The 17,857-nt window shown below is 37.9% G+C and overlaps 1 long non-coding RNA gene across 1 annotated transcript; it reads left to right on the top strand.

The window, feature by feature from the left end:
* The first annotated feature begins 1,008 nt into the window (after nucleotides 1–1,008).
* LOC113112760 (uncharacterized) lies at nucleotides 1,009–17,854 on the top strand. The gene is made up of 3 exons (XR_003293480.1): nucleotides 1,009–1,138; nucleotides 3,310–3,501; nucleotides 17,839–17,854. It is a non-coding gene; the product is annotated as an uncharacterized LOC113112760 (long non-coding RNA).
* Nucleotides 17,855–17,857: the final 3 nt, after the last annotated feature.

Here is a 17,857-nt window from a genome sequence, read left to right on the forward strand (position 1 = left end):
GTTGTAAAAGTAAAATATATATATATTTTGAGCACTTCTCTTTAAGGAAAAGTTTCTCATGTATAAAAGTTTATATTAATTAATCTAACATTACGAATGTACATCAATGTGTCAATATGAACATGATCTGTATCTGAACATGAAAAACCCACTAAATCAAATTTATACACAAAATTATAATTATAAAATATAATAATATTTTTACAGAAGCAAAATCATAGACAAAAAATGATTATATGTCAATGAAATTAAGCTAATTGTACATTTTAAACATTTCATATATTTAATATATTTTAATAGTCTCCCAGGCTGGTCAGGCTTTTTGAGGAATTCATAAACCAGTTTGCAGACTAAACCAGCAGATAATCAATTTATCTGGCTGACCAGCTAGACCAGTTTAGGCTGGTTTAAGACCACTGATCTATAATATAGAACATATATATAGATCAGTGTTTAAGACGCTTTTTTCAAGGTTTAATTCAAACAGCTGAAACACTTCATTTAAATATTCCAAATACAATCGTTAAAAACGCAGAACCCAAGAACTAATCGATCAACCTACGTTTTGTCAATTAAACAGTCTTTGATTAAATACAGGGCCCTGAATGTCTGATGGCTTTTGAGGCTTTTGGGGTCAGATGTTAAATTGGCTCATTTTCAAAAAAGTTTACAAGGACAACAAAGGGACGACTGTCTCTTTAATAATTCCTCTCTAATGAAAATCCCTCGCCCTCTGCCTCCCGTCCCGTGAGAAATTACCAATCCTACTATGGAAAAGCGTTGCTTGGTAAACCTACTCCCTAACCAACATATTCATCACAAAGCTACTTAATATTCATGAGACAAACGCTCACCATGTGATGATTCGGTAATTCGCCATAGTAATTAGCTTGCCGTCTGCATTTCAGCCAATCAGTGAGCCCCACTGGGGGAACGCCACATTAAATACTTAATATTCATGAGCAAATCCTTCAGCATAGTATGATTGGTCACTTTGCGTCCCGTGTGCTTCTGCTTACGTACACCCGGGGTTCCGAGGATCTGGCGTGAGTGACAGAGCTCGCCTCTGGAGGAAACGGAGCGACTCCAAACTGCAAGGCCCGCGGCAGTCAGTATAAAGCGACTTTTAGCATGAAATGTAGGTTGAAACAGGAGTTTGAGAAGTTGTTTGTCTTTAATGGTTTGTTGGATGGAAATGGAGGCAGGCAACAGGCTTTACACTGTTCTCGAGACGCTCAGTGGCTGCAGTCGCGTCACGTGAAAACATTTTTAGGGCTTCATGAATTTTCACATTCATCCATACCTACCGATATAATCTATAAATATAATGCGAGGCTAAATATAGAATATTATGCAGTAAGTGGCGTATCTGTTATTGTTTTGTATTTGTTAGTGTATCTGGTTTTGACTTCTGGCAACACTGATTCAGTGATGCTCATTCTCTTTGAGGTGTTTTGCATGCATGGGACATTATTTTACATGTTTTGCATGTTTCTATCTACTAAAAGATTGATCAATGATTTTTGTTTAGTGTACATACATATAAGTCACTACTGTGCATGGTGAAAATGTGTAAATGTGTTTTGCTTAAAGCTATGATTGAGGAGGACAACATGTCATCAGGTGGCAGGTGCTGGATTAATTTTTTAATTTCAGTAGTTCAGTATTTTCTTAGGAAACCTTTGTGCAAACAATACAGTATGTCTCTGGTTAGAAAAAAAACAGCGACATGAATCAGAAAATACTTATAATAATTTGGGGGGGGGATAGAAGTTTTTACAATAATAGTATGTTGAATTTGGCAGGGTGCATAACAAGCACTGTATCAGAACAATGTCACACACTGTCCAGGATTGGCACAATTGCTGTATTACTTCAAATTCTTCCATTGACAAAGAGTGCTAAACTTAGCTGGAAACTAGTGCTCTCCCAAATTAGGCCGGGTGAACTGGCAGGCCCTCAGTGGTTATCTTTCCTCCTATGTCTCGGTGCGGACCTTGTGATGTGCTAGTGCACGAGAGGTCCTCTTATCTTGGTTCTCTGAGAGCTATAAGAGCATATCAGGCTTTTCTCACTGCCACTTGTTCTTTGTTTAAAGCTGCTCATAAAGAACCTCCAGATGCTTCTGAATGCTTGGGATAACAATATCTCATGTTTATGCCATCCAAGGTTGGTTTGCAATAAAGAATAAGAGAAAATTACTTCTTAAATGAATGATTACAGTGTCAATTGAATGTTTCAAATGCTATAGTATGACTTTATATTTGACTGCATCTAAAGTTAATCTATCTGTGAAGATACATTACAGCTCAAAAGTCTGGGGTCAGTATGCCTTTTCAATGATTAAAAATCATTTTTTATTTGATTAAAAATCGGTAATACTGTGTGAAATATGATTACAATTTTAATGTTTTTTTTTCTATTTCAGTATATTTTCAAATGTAATTTAATCCTGAGATGCAAAGCTGAATTTTTAACAGTCATTACTTCAGTCAAATCGTCCTCCAGAAATCATTCTAATATGCTGATTTGCTGCTCAAGAAACATTTCTTATTATGAGTGTTGAAAATAGTTATGCTGCTTAATATTTCTGTGAAAACTGTGATTAAAAAAATATATATTTTGTGATGTTATAAATGCCCTTACTGTATTTTTTTTTTGTATTAAAATTGGATTTTCCTCAAACATATTGAACATATTATTGACCCAGTTGTTCAGAGTGATGATAAAATTGATAAGCACTAATCCCAGAATGCATGAGATACGCTTGTTTGTGTCCGTTGGGGCTTCCAAATAACTCTAACCTTTTGTTAACCTTTTTCAGAATCAGCCAGGTTGCACTTGCAAGGAATTAACCCTAACCCTTACCAAAACCTGCCCAGGACCCAGATAGTTGAGGCACTCTTAAAGAAAGGAGTCTAGAAAAATCTTTTAACTTAAGAGGCGGCTATATTAGCCCTGTGAATCATGGGAGGTCTGGCATTCTGGGTGTCCCCTTACATGCCATATAAGTTCCTCTTCCTCCCCCTCCCCACAATTCCATAGTGCTGTCGCTCTCTTCAGAGGGGCAGCTATTCTTAGGCCGTCTGTCCAACTCATTTGAACAGGCAAGAATCCTCTTCCTTTGGCTCATAGCTCTTCTCTGTCGCTCCAGTTATTTTGCATTAGTTGCAGTTTGACTGGGCCTGAATTCATTGGTTTTTTTCGCTGTTACTTCGACCCGTTTGGCCTGCAGCTTTTTTTTTTTCTCGGAAAGGTGTGAGTGTTACTTTCATTTTACACCTTTTTTTTTTCTTCTTCTTCTTTCAGAGGCTGTTTGGCACGTGCCCCGCCCCCTCCAAATTCATTTTCCCCATCTGTTCTGAAATTCTGTTGCTTAAATAATACACAGGAATTGTTTGAACAATGACTTCGTACACAATTTCACTCGCTGGACCTTCGCCTTGGGGCTTCCGGTTGCAAGGAGGCAAGGACTTCAACATGCCCCTCACCGTTTCCAAGGTAAGACCTCCAAATCATGGCCAAACAGACAGTGAACACTTCATTAGTTCGGCACCATTTCATTCATTGTTATCGTGGCACTTGATCCTATGCCGATCTGTTGCTGATCCAGAGTTGTTTTTTATTGTATAGAAATGACCTTACTCATAATTTGATGATAGTTATTATGCTTCTCCTATATTCTTATGCGATATCCTTATTGATTTGGAAATTGGCATTGGGCATGTGAAGTTTGTGCCACAAAGAAATAATTGGTATCTTGATGTAAAAATGTGTGTATTGCCCTTCAGTGCTGTTAGATACTGTGTAATGTCTTTTCTGAATCATTTTTTAGTCTTTCTACAATACTGCTTTATTGAGGGATCCTGTAAATCCATATTTACAATGTAGTTGTACTGTATTGATCAAATGCATGCTGTCAGTTCATTGCACTCAAGTCGATCCATCTTTGTTCTACTGTTATCCTTGCGTGTGACATGAAGTCACGATGACTAATGCTTCTCTTGTACAGCTAGTTCTGTGAAACTGTAGTTCGATATATACAAGGAATTCAGCATGAATGAGTGAAAAAGGGGTTCATGAGGAGTTTATTTTGCCAGTATTGTAAGACAGGAAGGTCAAATATCACAGAAGGGTGAGTTCTCATTGTACTGTAACAATTATAGTTCTGCAAATGCCCATAGTTAACCTAGTAGGAGAAACATTTTAATTCATAAAATAATAATAATAAAAAAGTTTAAAAAAAATCTGAGAATGCTTTATTGTTGGCATATTTATTTTTGACTATAAATATATCTGTGTGATTGTGTTGGAGTCTATCTATCAAATGAGAGCACATTCCACATGCACATTTCTATTCTCAGATGTCTAGTGAGGACAGATTCACTGCCCCAATATGTTGCTGGCATTAGAGGGTCTTGAAAAAATAGATTCCTCTTGTGTAAAAAATGTCAGACAGTGATTGAGTGGTGAAACGGAGGCAATACGTGCCACAAAGAGATGATGCACTGCCAGTTTGTCACCTCTGCCAACATAGTCTGCGGTCAGGAAGAATGTCTGTCCTGCCACTATCCTAGATGGTCCATACTATAGTGACGTACTGTATACCCCCTCAACATTATCATAACGCACACAGGAATCTTCTGACGCTTTTCTAAGCCTTTTATTTGCAACATTTGACAGCCATTTGGTCTCACTGTACTGGTTACTAAGAATATCTAAATCAAGATGTGTGTGGCAGGTCTGTTTGTCTACAGGAAAAGCACAGGGCCTAGTCAGTCACTGTAGAGTGACAGGTGGTACCCAGTACATTTGTTCCTGCTGTTGGTTGGCTCAACGGGGGCTTTTCTATAAAAGTACCTCACAGGTGTGCAGGCCTGCTGTAAAGGAGGCAAAAAGTGCTCTGTTATTCTGTATTTGAATCAAGACGTAGATTTACATCTGCTGTGAAGAGCACATTAGTAGGCCTGAGGAAGATCAGTGTAACTTAAGAGGATGAATATTATTCACCAGCCCACTGGAGATGGGCGGCCTGGGTCCTTGAGCACCAAATCAAAATATTAGAATGATTTCAGAAGTATCATGTGACACTGAAGACTGGAGTAATGGCTGCTAAATTCTTTAAAAAATATATAATAGAAAACAGTTATTTTAAATTGTAATAATATTTCACAATATAATTTTTTTTGCTTTATTTCCAATCAAATGCAGTCTTGCTAAGCATTTTAATATTTGACAGTTTTGTTTATAACATACTGGGGTTTCTTTTCAGTTTAGTTTCTTATATTTATTATTATAAATATAAGAAATATCTGTAGTAGTTAATGCTTAGGGTAAAAATATGATTTTATATAGATCCTTATTTAAAATAAATTCAACCATTTCTCTCTTTCTGATTGATTGATTGATTGAGTTATTGGAGTTTGTAATTTAGAGAAAAAAAACCCACCATGAATCAGTATTACAGACTGATGAGAAGTCTTGTTGCTTTAGTGTAGAAATGTTTTAAATGCTTTTGAGAAATTGTACTGACATATATCAGATGATATGCAAGTATATTTCCTCACTTTCTTTGGCTAATATACTGGAGCTTCTGAATTGGGTGAAATATTTTTGTCAGCTGCTTCTGTGTATGACTGTGAGTGCTCCTATTCAGCGCTAGGTGCTGAAATGAGGGTTTCTCTTGGCTGAGAGCAGCTCAGACTGTAACAGATGGCACACAGAAAGCATGAACTTGCAATTCAGTTCAAACTGAAAGCAGCAGATGAGGGATATAAATACCTCTGGGTGGTTTGAATGAAAAGGAGCTGCTAAGGAAAATAATACTTTTATCTGGAGAATGCATTAGACAGCAACAAAGAGACTTTGGCACATGGCAGAAACCAAAATTGTTTTGAAAGTTACGAAAGATGAACTGGATGAAAATATCCCAAATAGTTACTAAATTATTTATGTACTAAATTAAACTAAATCTTGTCTATGAACTTACTAAATGCATTTAAACTACGCAAGTTTATTAAGTTTTTACTTTATGTAAACAACGACGAAATGTGTAATAATCAAACATTTGCATTATTCATTATTCTACAGAAATTAAATGTAAAAATGTAATTAAATTAAATTTATGCATTTAGCAGACGCTTTTATCCAAAGCGACTTACAGTGCATTCAGGCTATCAATTTTTACCTATCGTGTTCCCGGGGAATCGAACCCCCAACCTAGCGCTTGAAAAAGCATTGTTCAACCAATTGAACTACAGGAACACTATTGAGATCCAAACTTTTTTTTTTTTTGCCATTGTGCTGTCACTAACATGTGTGTATATATATATATATATATATATATATATATATATATAAAAATTTTCCTATTGATCTGAGTGGTAGTACTATAGGAGTAAAAGGCGATTGGGACCGCCAATGTAATAGAGGAAAGTTATGGGGTTACCTATCACTAAATCACCTTATACTTACACTAATGTTCTGTGACATTTCATTTGATGCTGTGGTGTCATTAGAAATGTGTTTGACTCTGAAAAGATGTTACAGTAAAAAGCCAACACAGATCCACAGGTTAGGATCTGCCAAATAGTTTGAGGATGTTTCATCCATTGAAGGGCATTTGCTGCAGCCTAATATAAAACTCAGCATAATGTTATTGTGGGCTTTCTTGATATACCCCTAATGAAATGGTAGAATAGTGTTTCACCTTTGTGGAATGATATTAGGGAGTTCAAACATGGATGTTTCAAATTAAGGGCTACTCTCATTCATTGAGCATCCAGTTAAAGCTTTTGAAGATTGAGTTTTATGGTTGGCTTGAATATGGCTTGAATATGATCTGCATTAATACTATCACATGGGCCACAATCGAAGATTTTTTTAGTTCTAGAAATAGTTCAACACCCCTGGTGAGAGTGTCCCAGACAGGGTTGATTTTCATTGTAACTTTTCAGTGCTAAACTGCTTATATGACATCTCTTCACACTCCTATTGTCTAATGAGCTGAGGGAAGTTCAGGGAGATTGATGCTGGCAGATGAACACAAACCTGGTGTACTTCATTTTTTGTGTAATGTACCTATTCAGTGTATTTATAAAATATTATATAATATATATTTTCACTGACCTAATTGCAAAATCTGTATATATGTTTTAACAACATTCACTACCGTTCAGTTTTTATAATAAAAAACTTAATATTACTGTTTTTGTTTTTGCAAGGATGCATTCAGTTGATCACAATTGACAATAAAAAAATGTTTAAATAATTAACTATAAAAAAATAAAAACCCTGATTCAAACAAGGCGTTTCTTTTGAACTTTCATCAAAGAATCCTGAAAAAAAAGTTTTCCCAAAAAAATTGTAAGTAGCAAATTTATAATGATAAATTCATATTCACATTGATTTGCTTGATTTATAAAGGATCATGTGACACTAAAGACTGGAGTAATGGCTGCTGAAAATTCAACTTTGCATATAAAAAAGATTAAAATTGAAAACAATTATTTTAAATTGTAATAATATTTTACAATTTAATTTTGCTGTTTAGACTGTATGTGTGATCAGATAAATGTAGCCTTAGTGAGTGACTTCAAATAAAAATGTATTTTGAATGGTAGTGTATAATGTGCATTAGAAAAATGTTAATATTTTGCATTAAGTGTTTTCTTTATAAAAAACCAAACTGCTATAAATATTTTTTTGGAGAAGAGTTGCATGCAGTGAATAATTGACAGGAAGTTTTGTTGATTGTTTGATTTCTGTTTTTGATACTGGTTTGCCTAATGTTAAATGTCCTTGGTACAAAATATTGCTTTACACAATTGTACATTAACCATCAAATATCTTCTTATTGGCTGATTTTATGTCACATTGCACCAGGTTAGGTCATGGTGTCAGTCAGTTGTGGTCCACCAGACTAACCTGATGATAAAAGCATCCAGTTTATTGAACTTAATGCATTAAGTCAGAATTCAAAAACACTCAGGACATTCTTCAGAGCAAATTGTATGACCCTCAAATAGTTGTGTTAATAATGTTATTATTTAATGCTAGTCTCTCTCAGATGGTCTCAAACCAGTAGGCAGCAACTACCAGTCAAGGAGTTTACCAGGAGAGCCTGAAGCTGGTGTTGCTGACAGGCAGAGCTGTTTTTAGGCTGCTGTAGGTCAAGTCAGTCCTGCTGTTGAAGACCCTAAGAGCTATAATACTGTATACCAACATCCACCAAAAATGACACGCTTCCATCCAGCAGTACAGAAATGTTTGATGTTTTTAACCAAAGCTTGTTTCGCAGATATTTCAACAGGTTGGCTTTGATGTGCTGTGATAAACTCTTGGACTTTTTCACATGTGTTTTATTCATTTGGTGTCGGGCAGGTTCACTCCGCTCTTATATGAGGGATGCTACAGAAGGGGAGGATCAGGTCACATCGCATCCATATGGTGTCGGATTCTTTTCGGTCTTGTTAGCATAAATAAGCCCATCTGGTTAAGTACTAAGGCCTCAGTCATGAGCGAGTACTGCTACTTCTGTTTTATGTAACTGATAAAGTCTTCATCATTTCAGATATTTTGACACCATGACTGTCAATTAAAATCATTATTGGTACAGATCTTATTGTGCTTGGAAACCACAGAGAACAATGCTATACTAATTCAAATACTAATTTAATTTCAACAACAACAACAAAATTATTCTGCAGGATGCAAAAAATATTGGTTTTCCAAATGGTTTTCCAATACCATTCAAAACCTTGGGGTATTTTTGGGGTTGTGTTTCATGTGACACTGACGACTGGAGTAATGATGATAAATTCATATTCATTGTTTTTACAGCCCTGGTGAGCAAGTGTTCTCTTTCAAAATACATAACAAGCAAATAAATAAATAAATATAAAATTACCAACCCCTAACTTTTGAATGCTGTATGATATGAGTGTAATATGATGTTCCCTGAAGAGATATATTGGGGCTTTTAATCCATTATCTTGATTTTATCCATCAGACATTGACTGGAATGTGGAAAGAGGAAAGAAACATCATATTTTGCTCTGGAGTGATGTGCAAAAACAATCATGCACAATAAGCCCAGGAATGCATTTTGATTTCATGTTGACTTAATTGTATTTTTGCTTCACAGTCCATCTATCTATTCATCAAATGTCTCACTCTAGTTTTCCCTGTGGTCTTTTCCCCCGGCCATTTACTTGACCCATAGAACAGCTCCTTTGTGTTGTTGTGAGTGAGCAGGAGATTGGAGCTGGCATAACAGCCACTCATTCATCCAGGCATCAATTGGAATGAGCTAGAATGGAGAGTTAATGCATGTTTCATGTGCCAGGCCTGGTAATCCTTCCTTAAATCTCTCCAAGCCTTTGTTTTCCCATGCTCCCTTCCTTTTACTTTGCTGTTAGTTTTGCTAACCCCGGCACAAAGCAACAGTATTGGTGCATTTACTAAAATAAGTAAATCTGAAGTAAAATTGTTTTGCAAAATATCTTTATCCATATCTTTTTTTCTGCCAAGTTTTATATTATGTTGCTTAATATTCAACATAAATAATGAAGCCTTAAAGGGGCGAATCACCCTGAAATTAAAATTCCAACATAATTTACTTACCCATTAATGGTTTTCATTTTTGGGTGAAGTAACCCTTTTAATTTGTAGAACACATCAGTTTATGGGGATGTCGCCCCCAGCACATGAACAATACTTTCATTGTAGCCTTTCTGAAGGTGGCAGGACACTCCCCGTGCTTGATGTGGCAATTAAACTTGATGTTTATAGAGGAAAAAGACTCTTTAAACAACCCTTGCACTCTAGTGGGTAGCACCATTCGCACCAATAGAATTTAGAGCAGCTGTCAAGCAGGAAAATGACTGCAATTGCTACCCACTGTGGGTAGTTATATATACAGAACACCTTTTTGAAAGGAGGAGGGAGAAGCCTGTCATCTAAAGCTATTTTGGACTCAACGTGGACATCTAACTGTGAGCATAATCATTCCAACCTCGATTTAACCAAAGGTTGGACGTTAGATTCTGACTGATACCCAGACCAGCGAACTGAGCAGACTTTTATTTTATTTATTTTGCCAAGTCTAGTGTGGCTTATTCTTACAGTCTTGTACCCCAAGAAGCATATGAGACAGACTTTAGTTATTTGTGAATGTGTTCCAGAGGATAGGAGCTCTCCAGTTGGGAGCTGCAGTTATATTGGGTTCAGCTCATAAACACGGTCAGTAAACTTGAGCTGGTTAATAAATTTGAGAACATTATTATCAAAAACTGTGCCGAGGCAGTATGTAAGAAGGGCAAAAACAATCTGTCATATTTGACAACGAGTATGTGTGAAGTGCCTGGATATAGACCATCCAGGTGTCGGATTGCATTGATCATGTTAAGCTCATCCACAGTGTGGACATGACCACAGTAGTGGAAACACAGCTGTCACATACTGTATTCACATCACATAGATATTACACACAGTAGCCAGATGGTACGAGGGCAGCTGTGGCCTAATGGTTAGAGAGCCAGACTACCAAAAGGTCGCTGGCAGGAGTTGTAGGTGGGAGGGAGTGAATGAATAGTGTTCTCTTCCACCCTCAATACCCATGGCTGAAGTGCCCTTGAGCAAGGCACTGAACCCCCTGTTGCTCCCCGGGCGCTGGATCTATACCTGCCTACTGCTCCGGGTGTGTGTTCACTTCTCACTTCTGTGTGTGTGCACTTGGATGGGTTAAATGCAGAGCACCAATTCAGAGTATGGGCTACCACACTTGGCAAATGTCACAACTTTCAGATGCTGCAAGCTTTTTAAAAAAATGTTTGCCCAACAATTATCAGCTTTACATTAGTAATCAGATATTCTTAATGTATGACAGTTTTAATCTTTCTTTTACACGGATTTAATTGTCTCACCTTTGATGTAACTGGATGAGTCTGTAAAAATTATCCAAAGATACCAACAGTATCAATAAAGTTGTGGCTTCATTTACTGTTGTACTGCTGATTTTTCAATAGAAATCCATGCAAATCCACAACAGGTTCGAGTTGGACATGTGATATTCGCTGTAGTGACCAACAGAAAGCTGACTTCTGTGTTAACTCCGCTTCATACAGTATAAACAATGGACCTTTTTTGATAACTTGAACCTTGACCTTAAGAACCAAAAACGTTCATCTATCCACACATCCCTTAGATTTCTAATTTGAATGCAATTTAAAAAAAATAAATAATTGTATCTTTGAAGATTAAGGCTAAGTTCACACTGCAAGACTTTAAACGTCTGCAAATCGCTGTTCAGACTACATGATTTGATTGTCTGTCTTGAAGTCATTGTGGTGTTCACACTATGCGACACTAGGTAAATGATCCACAACAGCAGGGGACGCATTACATGAGCTAAAAACTCTAAATGAGCTGAACTCTTTCACCCAGCAACTCTACAAAATCCCCAAACCAAGGTTTGTCATGAAAACTCATACAAGAAGTTGTACAGGAATGACACGAATCAAGAAGTGAAACAGGTGTTGTTTATTTGAAAGAAATTAGTGCTGCAAGCTGTTTGCGAGATGATCTTTTCTGAAAGAAATTCACTCCATTTCTTATCTCCAAACATTTCATAAAGCCATGTTGCTGCTGCTGTTTTTCTTCACCTGTCACCACGTAATGTTGAGTCGGCCGACCAGTCCAAATATTTTGCATGCTCTCGAAAAGAGTAGAGTTCTGACCTTGGCATCCTGGCAAAATTCACCCACTGGCCACTGACCAATCACGCCCTCCTGACCATCCCCATTTCTACTAATTGGCTTCATCACTCTGTCTACTCTCCACCAATAAACTGGTGTGTGGTGGGCTTTCTGGCGCACTATGGCTGCTGTCACATCATCCAAGTGGATGCTGCACACTGGTGGTAGACGAGGAGGTAACCCCTCACAATGTTGAATGCATTGAGTGCTTAGAAAATCAAAAAAGCATTATATAAATGTAATGAATCTCTTAAGATCTGGGCACACATATTGCATGTATGATACCAAAGGGGACCCATGAACTGGCATTAGTTTATTTGATTGTTCTATTAGCGTTGTGGATTAATAGGGATTGGACTTTGGAGGGATAGTTCTAATTCTGTCATCATTTACCCACTGTCATGTTATGCCAAACCTGTATGAATTATTTTGAAGTATGTTTATAATCAAAATGTTTAGTCACCATTGACTAAAATAAAAATTCTAAATTTTCCTCAAAGTCGTCTTATGTAGTTGCTAAGCTTGAGCAATCGTACTGCCTGATAGATTTTTGGATACAAGTTACTCCTTGTCTGTGAAGGAGGCCATGGAGATGTTACGTTGACACTTTGGAGCCCCAATCTCCTCTGAGCATTACAAGAAATGGCCAATGACAATTGGTGAGTGGAATTTGCATAATAAAAGCCCCTCCCCGTACATATGGGTTTATAAGATGGCAGCGTGAAAGCACTCATTTAGGTTTGTGCTGAAGAGCCAAGAAAGCATCCCGGTATTCATTGTATTCATTTTCATGTTTGAGGCATGAGGGATGTGACATCTCCATTCCCACTTTAAGGAAACGAGAGTTGCATATGTAACCAAAATGTTCCCCTTTCAGTCAGTCACATTCAACGTTACTTGACACCATGGCCGCGGGAAGTGGGGGTGCTGGGGGTGCTGCAGCACCCCTAGTGACGAGAGGGAGATAAAAAAAAATGTAGGCCTATTAAAATATTTTGCACAATTTATAAATTCCTTATGAATATTTTAGAAAATGATTTTGACACACGCAGTCTATTACGTATATTTTGGATTTTAATTTCATATTTTGAGGCCTAATCAACACAGGTTCGGAAGTTATGTTGTCAACGTCAGGCAGGCAGGTTTGGTCGCCGAGTAACGAGGTTTCCCGCTCGTTCCATGCAAAATACATCCATCTTTATATAATACAGCGCACCTCGACATTTGGACACCTGTAACCAGGGCACCCCGCCTGCATGTAGCTCAGGTAAGAGCATGGTGCTGCCGCGCTTGTCACATTTATTTTTTTGGCAACAAGTGTGGGATCAGCTTTGACTAGCCAAGCAATTGTAAGTAGTAGCCTACACTATAGTATTTTTGTAAGGTGGTGGGGATAGAGATGGAGAGTATTATTTCGTTCGTGTGGTCTTTGCGTAATGGTTGTGGAGAACTGTTAAATAACGTTTAAATAGTTGGAGATTATTTCCTTGTGGTTTGTGTAAAAAGGTTGGAGATGGAGACAGAAAGCTTTATACTGTGCGTGTGTTCTTTGCGTAATGGATGTGGAGAACTGTTCAATAAACAAATTGCTTAAATAGTCAGATATTATTTCCCTGTGGTGTGCGTAAAAAGATTTTGGAGTTAATAGAGTTGCGTGTGAAATAAACGTGCAGTGATTCAAGCCAGCTGACCAAATCGATTGCATTGTTTTAGCGTTATTGTGAAGTTTGATTAATCTTATATTTTGTTGTAATATTATTTCTTGTATCTAAATAAGTTGCATGTATGTATAGGCTATCTGAAATTGTAATGAAAGTAATTATTTCGTTTTCTTTCGATTATTAAACTATTATTTCTGCTTCTGCTTCAGATTAATAGCGCATTGCACATATCTGAGAACTGATGTCTGTGTGTTTCAGACCCTGCTGGCTGTGCACTGTAGTGTATATGACAATAAAGTAGTAAATCTCAATGTATTTATTTTTTAAATGTATTTTAAATAGGCCTATAGGCTCATAGGTTTTTTGTCAAAAAAAAAAAAAAAATTCACAGCACCCCCTGTTCAAAATTACTTCCCGCGGCCCTGCTTGACACTGATGTTAGGGATACCTAATGAAAGTGCCACAACTAGAACTGTGTAATGAAACTTGAAGGTGCAGCTCCTCAATTCATATTCTACCCAACACCCCATAGGTCAGATCAAATATCAAGTATACATTCTCACAATACTAGATTTAAGCAACTGTTAGGGTGCGGAGATGCATCCAAAAAGGAATGTGAATAGTAAGAGTGGTCACAGCACAGTCTAATAAACAGTTGTGACCCGAGTTCAGGGGAATACAACAGGGACTGACAGTAAAAAAAAATTGTCCAGGGAAAGACATGGGTTTACCAATGAAAACCGTTACTTTGAAGAACCAGGAGCACCATCTTAATTGAAAGGAACTTGAGCACAACTGAGTCAAGCAGCTTGAAGGGGTCCATAGTTCTGCCAAAACCACAGAGAGATCCCAAGAGGTACTAAGGCCAGTCTGGGGGGATTTAATCTCATTGTGCCTCTCAGGAACCTGGCGATCAAGTCGTGCTTCCCCAAGGATCTTCCATCCACTGAATTGTGATGTGCTGCAATATCAGTGACATACGCTTTCAAAGTGGAGGGGAACAGCCTCCACTCCAGCTTTTCTTGCAGTAAGGAAGCACAATGCTGACCGGGCATCTTTGTTGATAATCTTGGCCAGAGGAACACCAATCAACGAACAGACCCCACTTCAGAGCATAGCCCTGTCTGGTAGAGGGGCCCCTAGCCTGAGTAATAGTATCTATCACAGCCCGTGAGAAGCCAGTGAGGTGCGCCACTTCCTGTCCAGAAACCAGACATGCAGGTTCAACTGATCAGGACGTGGGTGCAAAATAGTACCCTTCCCCTGAGAAAGATGGTCCTTCCTCAGGGGTATTCTCCAGGGAGGGGCGAGGAGCATGAGATAGATTTGGGTGGGCTAATATCAAGCAAGCAAAAGGACCTGCTCCTCGTTCTCCCTAATCTGTGCAAGGAGGCACACTGGGGGAAAGGCATACTTGCACATAACCTGGGGCCAGCTGTGTGCCAGTGCATCCGTGCCGAGGGGATGCTCTTTCAGGGAGTAGAACAGATGACAGTGTAAGGATTCTGGTAAGTGAACACATACACCTGGGCTTCCCTGATTCAACTCCAAATCAGTAAGACCATCTAGGGACGGAGTCTCCATTTTCCCGGAAGGGTCAGCTGTCATGAGAGCGCAAGAGGAGCTTTTAGAGGAACAACCATTTTCCCCCTGAACGAATTTAGGAAATTCTGCACCGACTGAGCAAGCTCGTTCGTGAGACGTGCTGTTATGTTGACAGTCCAGGCCACCCAATTCCAAGCAAGCTACACCATATGGACAGTTACTGATGGACACATGCTGGGGCAGCAGGAAGAGGGTCCAACCTGGGAAGTGTGGCATCTGGAATTAGAGGCAGAGGAGAAGCTCTTACCTGACTCCCTGGTTCCTGTGGGAAGGCAACAAGGAAAGTGTGAGTAGGTGGAGCATCCTGCAACTACAACCTCTTGAGTAGCAAACGGTGTGCTGAGACTGATAGTGAGGAAGCAGAGCATCATTCACAGACAGATCCGGACACATCTGACCCAGTGATTAAGGATATTGCTCTTTCATTGAGAATGTGGGTACCACTGTATGATGGGTTAGTGGCGTAACAAGCATCATTGGTGGTGAATGCCCCTAGACCTCCCCCGGAGGTGGAGGCCCCAAAAGAGCAACTCCTTGTTCTCCTTGGATTCTTGTCAAGGCAGAGCAGACAATGAGCCAGAACTGCTAAGCAATGATTTGCCGCTTGTCATTGGCTGTTGCTTGTAATGCTCAGAGGTGTTTGGCTTAAATTAAATTAGTGATCTTGTATGTCTCCTATACTGTTTCAGACACATCTCATTTTCTTGTTACAGCTACATCTCAGGCTCTTGAAATAGGCTTTGCAGTCTTGGCACTTCTGTCTGAATCCTTGGCACACATGTGTATGCATTCATTTCCTCATTAAAATTTCAAAACAGATGGAAATGCAAAAAAAAAAAATTATTATAATTATAATAATACAAATAAAAGATTTAGTAATAGTCACTCAGGAAAACATAACACAGTCAAAACTTAATAATTTAGCCAAAAGAGATTAGAGAGAGAAACATGCACACATCTGAAATCAGCTTTATTCATTTTGCATTCACACTGCTTTTTTTTTTTTTTGAAAATAAGAAGGACAGTCAGGTTAAAGAGATGCTTCTGGCTTAAAACACATCTGAAACCTCACCAGATTTAGAAGAAAGTAAGTGACTAAATCTTGATAACCTAGTATTATGGTACAGAGATGACACAATGCCACCCATGCAGCCTGAAGGTTTTCATGCATCACAGAATACCAAATGATGGTCTGAAACTTTTTATTTCATGGAGGAAAATAATTGACTCAAAATATTTTAAGAAGTTTTTCTGATTTGATGAACAATCTTTTAAAAGCAACAGTTTTCAGCTACCAGTCCCTGAGAATTTGTTTTGATCAGTAGAGCATCCAGTGACCCAAATTAAAAGTTTTGATTTAAATTAAAGTTAAATTAAATTAAAAGTTCCTTATTTAAATTCTGAAATTCTCACTAAACTTTTCATGAATATGTTTATGTGTATTTAATCCCAAAATCATATTAAATAAATAAAACCTAATGAGTTCAAATGAACTTTAATTTTAGTAATATTAAATTGTATGATTTTTATAACATTAAAACTTTCACACACAAATGTATAACCAGCTCATTGTCTAATCTTATTTAATCAGATGTGCCAGTAAAAACAGTAATATTTTGAAATATCTCAGATGATACTGATTGTACATTTATATAATTACTATGGAAGATAAAATGGAAGATAAAAAGGTATTAATAAATCTCACAAAACCTGTTAAAACATGCAAAATATTATCCGGACGTGTTTACGCATTATACGCAGAAGCATGATTTCAGACTTATGGTGTGTAGACTGAGTTTGTGACTTTATTCTGCAGACTCAGATTGCCTGTTCCAGTACTAAACTGCATTCCAAATGTTTGCTTAAGATCTCTTTGTGCACCCAACTGTCATGGATTCCAGTATCCCAGGGTTTAAGTTCTCCGGCACCATGCCGGATTTCCTGCGTGCAGCATTTGGCTGCAGAAAAAAATGATCATACATTAAAAAAAACACATACAAAAAAGAAAAAAAACTCTTATCCCTTTCGAATCCATGAGTTTACATACCAGTGGCATGAGAGGAGCAGCTTTCACTCTCAACCAATCTATCATTACTAGCCAATCAGAATGTTTTGCTCTTATAAATGTGAGACGCACATAATCGTATCCAATTGCAGAGTTGGCAGCCCTGATGAATTGAGAAGCGTGACAAAAAGCTGGTCAAAGATGTCCATCTAGCGCATATTTACATAGAAAAGCTTATTATAAAGCCATTCACACATGATCTATTAATGGTAACTTAATGGGAATTTACCCAGTACTGTATGTGTGAAAGGGGCTAAAGTCTTCCTCTGTATAGGCTACACTGTGAATTTGAATTGCTTAACAGCATCTGGAAAACAGTGTGCATTATCTAACTAGATTTTTTATGTAAATCATTTGTAAACCTGTCAACACAGGAGAACAACATGCTTTCATTCTTCAGGTCCACAATATATTCATGAAAAAGAAAATCAGTTTGAATAAAGAAAGCCATAACTTTGCCATAGTATCCTGGTAAAGTTGCCACAGTCATTGCCTGCTTTGCATGTGCTGCCTTGCCCTGCCTCGCCCCCGGAATAAGTTCATGCTTTAACCCCTGGAATCAGAATGTGGTTTTATCCTCCACTGATTTTATTGAGAGGGTATCAAGCAAGCACGTGTAGATGACAGAGCCTTTCCTTTTGTTCAGCTTTATTCATACATCCAAATGACTAAGTATTGTGTTTGTGTACAAGTATAAGTGTTGACCTGTCAGTATTTAATTTAAAAGCTGGTTTGGTTTGGTTTGTGGCAGATTACACCCGGGAGCCAAG

Source organism: Carassius auratus, chromosome 13 (genome assembly GCF_003368295.1).
Source record: "Carassius auratus strain Wakin chromosome 13, ASM336829v1, whole genome shotgun sequence".
In the NCBI taxonomy this organism is placed as follows: Eukaryota; Metazoa; Chordata; class Actinopteri; order Cypriniformes; family Cyprinidae; genus Carassius; species Carassius auratus.